The following is a 6,084-nucleotide window of genomic DNA, read 5'->3' as shown; positions in this document are numbered from 1 at the left end:
TAGAACTTCGCTGTGCCATAGATATAGAATTCAAGCCACATAAGGATTTAAACTTTTTAGCTGTTGTTTTTAGCTGCTGGCAATTCGGCCCCTGACTCATGACCACTCCATGCACAACGGAACAAAACGCTGCCCAGTCCTGCGTCATTCCAACGACCAGTTGTGCATCACACTGTTGTGATTCATAGGGTTTTCATTGGCTGGTTTTCAGAAGTAGATCAATAGATCTTTTTTTCCTGGTTCGTCTCAGTCTGGAAGCTCTGCTGAAACCTGTTCTGCATCATAGCAACAGTCTCCACTGACAGATGGGTGGTGGCTGTGCACGGGGTGCATTGGCTGGGAACTGAACCCAGGTCTCCCACATGGAAGGTGAGAATTCGACCACTGAACCACCAATGCCCCCTAATTTTCTAGAGGGAGCTCTGGTGGCACAGTGCTTAAGGCATTTGACTGTTAACCAGAAGGCCGGCAGTTCAAACCCACCAGCCACTCCCTGGAAGGAAGGTTGGGCAATCTACTTCTGTAGTGATATTGCCTTGGAAACCCAAAGAGGGGTCTCAATGAGTCAGATCCGACTTGACGGCAGTGAATTTGGCTTCGTAGTCAAAAGGTAAAAAGAAACAAGTGAGATTAATTTTAATAATATATTTTATTTAATGCAATGTATGCAAAACATTATCATTTCAACATGCAATTAATTAAGAAATTACAAATGGGATATTTCACGTTCTTTTTTTGGGAACAAGTCTTTGAAATCCAGTGTGTATTTGTCCCTTATCGTACATTTCAGTTTTGACTGTGTTCCAAGTGTGCAATCACCATGTATGACCAGGGGCTGTGGTATTGGACAATGCATACCAGGAGACTCATCAAGGATACAATGGTCAAACCCAACCACTTCTTTTTAGGGAATGGATTCCTAGAGTGTGTGCTCATGCCCAGCACAGCTTTCCAAGCTGCCTCTCATTTCATTGTCGCATGCCATGGATATTTTTGTGAAACATTTTTTTTATGGTATCAGTGTAGTCAGTTGAATTGTGCTCTCTGAAAAGATATGTTCAAACCCTAAGCCCCCAGTACTTGCAAATATGACCTCTCTTGAAAATAGGGTCTTTACACATGTAATCAAGATAAGGTTATATGAGAATAGGGTAGATCCTAAATCCAATGACTGGCGTCCTTATGAAAAATGAGAGGGAGATTTGGCTACAGAGACATAAATAGAGGGGAAAGCCATGTGAAAACAGGCAGAGATTGGAGTTATGCTGCCATAAGCTAAGGAATATCTGGAGCCACAGGAGCTGGAAGAGGAAAGAAAGCATGCTCCTATAGAGGCGTTGGGAGCTCTGGTGGCACAGTGCCTAAGGCATTTGACTACTAACCAGAAGGCTGGTGGTTCAAACCCACCAGCCACTCCTCAGAAGGAAGGTTGGGCAATCTACTTCCATAGTAATACCACCTCAGAAACCCAAGGAGGGGTCACTATGAATGAGTTGGAAATGACTTGATGGCAGTGAGGGTTTTTTATTTTTTATTTTTTTAAAATAGAAGCTTTGGAGGGAGGGTGGTTTTACCAAAATCTTGATTTCAGACTTCTGGCCTCCAGAACTTTGAGGGAATTTCTGATGTTTTAAGTCACCCGGTTTGTGGTAATTTTTTATGGCAGCCCTAGGAAACTAGTCTACCACCTGTCTGTCAGTTTTTCACATTGTGATGGCTTCTGTGTCGTTGTGATGGTGGAAGCAATGTCACCTGTATTTCAAATACTAGCAAGGTCACTCATGGTGGACAGGTTTCAGAGGAGCTTCTAGACTAAGACAGACTAGTAAGAGAGGCCTGGTGATCTAAGTCCGAAAATTAACCAACGACTCACAACAGAATGGTGTCCCATGTCGTGCTAGATGATGACCTCCCTAGATTGAAAGGCACCTAATTACTCAGTGGCTGCAACAATGGACTGAAGCAAACCAAGGATCATGGAGATGGCTGAGGATGGACAAATTTTGTTCTGTTTCATGGCATCACCATGAGTTGGAGCCAACTTGACAGCAATTAACAGTAACAACAGGAAACTGATACAATCAGTAATACATGATTATTCCTAAATATTAGGAAAAATTCAGATATGTTGATATAAATACTTGAGATACTGTCATTTGACTTCTTCTCCCTGAAGACCCTTTTGGTTGAGCCTGATTGGGCAGCAGCACCACCTGGCATTAAGATTACTTATGGCCAGTGTACAAAGATACAGAAATAGTAACTGTTAGGACTTTTTGAGAATCAAGAGTAAAGGTCCCAAGGGAAGCTGGGTTTGGCGTTTATGCCATAAACATAGGCAGGGCAGAGAAGAAGGGTAAGTCCAACTCCACCTCCCTTCCCCAGGGGAAATGAGATAAGAGGCACAGGTCAGTTTCAGAGCAGAGAAAGGGATATTTTGCATGGTTTTCAATGGTCTATAGAATTGTGGGGACAGAGACTCAGACTCCAATGTAAGTTTTCTGGATTGACTCTGACAGCCACACAGCAAAACTAGGCATCAATGGGGCAGCTGCTGCTCTGTAATCAAGAAACCACTTGTGGAATCAGGAAACCACTTGTGGAATCAGGAGGCTATTCTTGTAGCTGCCAGCCCTGAATCCACGCCCCCACCACCTTGACCCAGCTGCTGAGCAAGTGCTGTGGATTGAATGGAGTCCCCCAAAATATGTGTTGTAAATTCTATTATACCTGAAGTTATAATCCCATTTGGGAATAGAATTTTCTTTGTTATGTTAATGAGACAGTGTTAGTGTAGGGTGTATTTTAAGTCAGTGTCTTTTGAGATATAAAGGAGCAGATTAAGCAAGAATCAAGCAAGTAGAGATGGGGGAAGAAGATAGCACTCCACATGAGATCTCCAATGAACCAAGAAACAGAAGCTCAAAAGAGACAAGGATCTTCCAGAGCCAACAGAGAGAAAGTGTTCCCCTAGAGCTGGTGCCCTGAATTCAGACTGTTTGTTAAACTTCTGTTTGTTAAAGCCACCCACTTGTGGTATTTCTATTATAGCATGTCATGGATTAAATTGTGTTGCCCTAAAATATGTGTCACCTTGGCTAGGTTGTGATTCTTAGTAGTATGTGGTTATCTTCCATCTTGTGAATTATCCTCCATTTTGTAATGTGCTGTAAATCTTAACCTCTATCTGTAAATGAAATAGGATCCATGTGGGATGTATCTTGAGTCACAGACTTATAAGAGGTTGTGACTCAAGTCATGCCTATATTCGAGTCACACTCTTACTCAAGTCCCACCCTTGCTTGAGTCACATCTTTTATCTTACAAGAGATGAAAGGAGAGAGAAGTGAGCTGAGAGGTAAGGGACCTCACTACGCCATGAGAGAAGAGCCAAGATCAGAGTATATCCTTTGGGCCAGAAGTCCCTGTGCTGAGAACCTCATTGACCCAGGGGAAGATTGATGCCAAGACATGAGGAACACTGGACCCACAGATGTTGAAATGAGACAAAGACCTTTCCCTAGAGCCAGCACCATAAATTTGTACTTCCAACCTCCTCAACTGTGAGAAAATAAGTTTCTTTTTGTAAAAGCTGTCCACATGTTTCTGTTATAGCAACACTAGACAACTAAGACCGCCAGGACACAGCTGCCATGCTCCACACTGACAAATTGAGGCCCCAAGTCCTGCCTCTTGACTCCAGGTCACTGAAACTGAGCTGCCAGTCACCTCCAAGACAGAAATAACCAAAGCAGCTAATGCCTTGTGTGAAAGATGGAGGTTAAGAGCATTTAGAAAAGAAGAGAAGTATACTTTAGGAAGAGGAAGACAGACATACTTAGAAGACTGGCTTGCTAAATAAAAAGTAGAAATGATATCTTTAAAATTACAACATTATCAAAGTTACTGAGCTGCAAGGCAGTTTGGGAAATGTAGTGTTTTTGCTTTGGGCTTTCCAACCTCTACAACAAGGAAGGTGCATTAGAAGAGTGGGCAGGTTGAGAGCATGCTGGCACCATTTTCATGGGCATCATGTGAAGACAGCACCAGGGATCACATGAGAGTTGCCCTCTCACCCAAAGACACCCTCATCATCCACCACCAAAAGGGACTCCTATTTTTTTTTTTTAATTTATTTTGTTGTTGTTGTTGAAAATAATATACACAGCAGACCATACACAGATCCAGTAATTTCTCCATGTATAATTTAGTGACATTTCTCACATTCTTCAAGCTGTGCAACCATCTCATGCTCTTTTTCCAAATTATTCCTCCACCATTAACATAAACTCACTGCCCTACAATCTTTCTATCTAACCTTTTGAGTTGCTCTTTTCAGTTTGCTCAAGAAGGATGCCTATTGATACCATGTGTGTTTGTGGATTTTTAATAAGATTTATTAACAACTAGAAAAAATGTTGGATCATACTTATTGTGGATTGAATTATATTCCCCACCTCCAAACTGTATGTTGAGGTCCTAACATCCCTCACCCTGTGCCTGTGAGTGTGATCTTGTTTGGAAATCACGTCTTTGAGGATGTTATCAGTTAGTATAAGATCTTACCAGAGTATGGTGGGTCCAAATCCAATCTGAGGGGTGTCTTTATAAAAGAGGTGAAGAGAGACAGACAGACAGACAGAGGAAGGATGGCCATGTGAAAATGTATCTACAAGCCAAGGAATACCTGGGGCTACCAGAAGTTGGGAGAAACAAGAAAGGATCTTCCCATAGAGACTTTGGAGGGAGCTTGGCTTGGTTGACTTGGATTTCTGTCCTTATAAGCCACCCAGTTTGTGGTATTTTGTTATAGCAGCCCTAAGAAACCAATGAAATACTCAACTTATGGTTCCATGACTTGCTTTTCCATTTGATATACTTTTCCCTTGTCAATAAACATCCACACCATCAATTTTAACAGTGCCTTGATAATTCACAGTCTGGATGAAACCATAACTTATTTAACCAAATGCTTATTGTTGGAATTTTTAGAATACATTTAAGATCGTTCACAATTTTCCCCCACTAGGAACAAAATGACAATGAACATTTCAGAAACAAACTCTGATGATCAGTTACTAGAAGTGAAATTGTTTGAACAGGGTGTCTGTATTTTAAAGATGTTGGGTGTACATTGTCCTCTTAAATTGTCCTCCAGAAAAATTATTCCAAATTATGTTCCCACAAGTAGTGTGAGTGCCTGTTTTCCCCCATGTCTTCATTGAGAGGGAAACCTATCAATACAGTATTGTATTGTTTGCAGATTTTAAATAAATATGTTTAAAAAACCAGAAAAAAATTCTGGATCATATGGATTGAATTGTATCTCCTTGAAATATATGTTGAGGTCTTAATGTCCCTCACTAAATTTTAAAACATCCTCCATTAAATATTAATGATAATACCTTATCATTATAATTTTCTCCATCTTGGTAGTGAAAAATGCCCCTGCCTCACCCCACCTCTTTGAAACTCTTCTTCATCTTCTGACTTCCCCAGTAATCCTGTCTGTCCCTTCTACTTCTCTGGGGGCTCCTCTCCACTTCAGCATAGGTGCTGTAGTAGTTAAGGTTATGTGTCAACTTGGCTGGTCCCGGTTTTGAGTGTCTGGACAGCTGGATGTAGTTATTCCCCATGATGAGACTGGTAATCAACTCCATAGTAGAATCTGCAGTGAGCAGTTGAATAGCTGCCTTTGGGGATGCAGTCTTCTTCCAGTATATAATGAGAAGTGTTGAGAAAGGTCTCTAGCTTTTTGGCACACTTGGACCTGAATGTAGCCTACTCTTCATCTCAGTGGCTTGCATATTGTCTGCCAATCTTGAGACTGTTAATGGACTTGAATTAGTGGCCTGCCATATTGCTTGATAATCTTGGGACTGTGCCATTTTACTTGTCAACCTTGGATTTGTTAGCCTCAGCAGGCAGCAGCTGTCTGAATTAAGAGGTGCCTCCAGCTTCAATATGCTGGGAGCAAGAGGCAGAGCTGAAGTTCAAGGTCGAGGAGCTTTCACCTAGTCCCTAGAGCTGACACTTTGAAGTCGGACTTATAGCCTAAACTGTAAGAGAATAAATCTTTGTTGA

At 41.6% G+C, this 6,084-nt stretch overlaps 1 non-coding gene across 1 annotated transcript; it reads right to left on the bottom strand.

The window, feature by feature from the left end:
• Positions 1-328: 328 nt before the first annotated feature.
• TRNAG-UCC lies at positions 329-399 on the bottom strand. Its single transcript has one exon. It is a non-coding gene; the product is annotated as a tRNA-Gly (tRNA).
• Between the last annotated feature and the right edge of the window lie 5,685 nt (positions 400-6,084).

This window comes from Orycteropus afer, unplaced genomic scaffold (genome assembly GCF_000298275.1).
Source record: "Orycteropus afer afer isolate SDZICR_OR568_19922 unplaced genomic scaffold, OryAfe1.0 scaffold00094, whole genome shotgun sequence".
NCBI classification, from domain to species: Eukaryota; Metazoa; Chordata; class Mammalia; order Tubulidentata; family Orycteropodidae; genus Orycteropus; species Orycteropus afer.
This window is presented reverse-complemented; position numbering and strand designations above follow the sequence as displayed.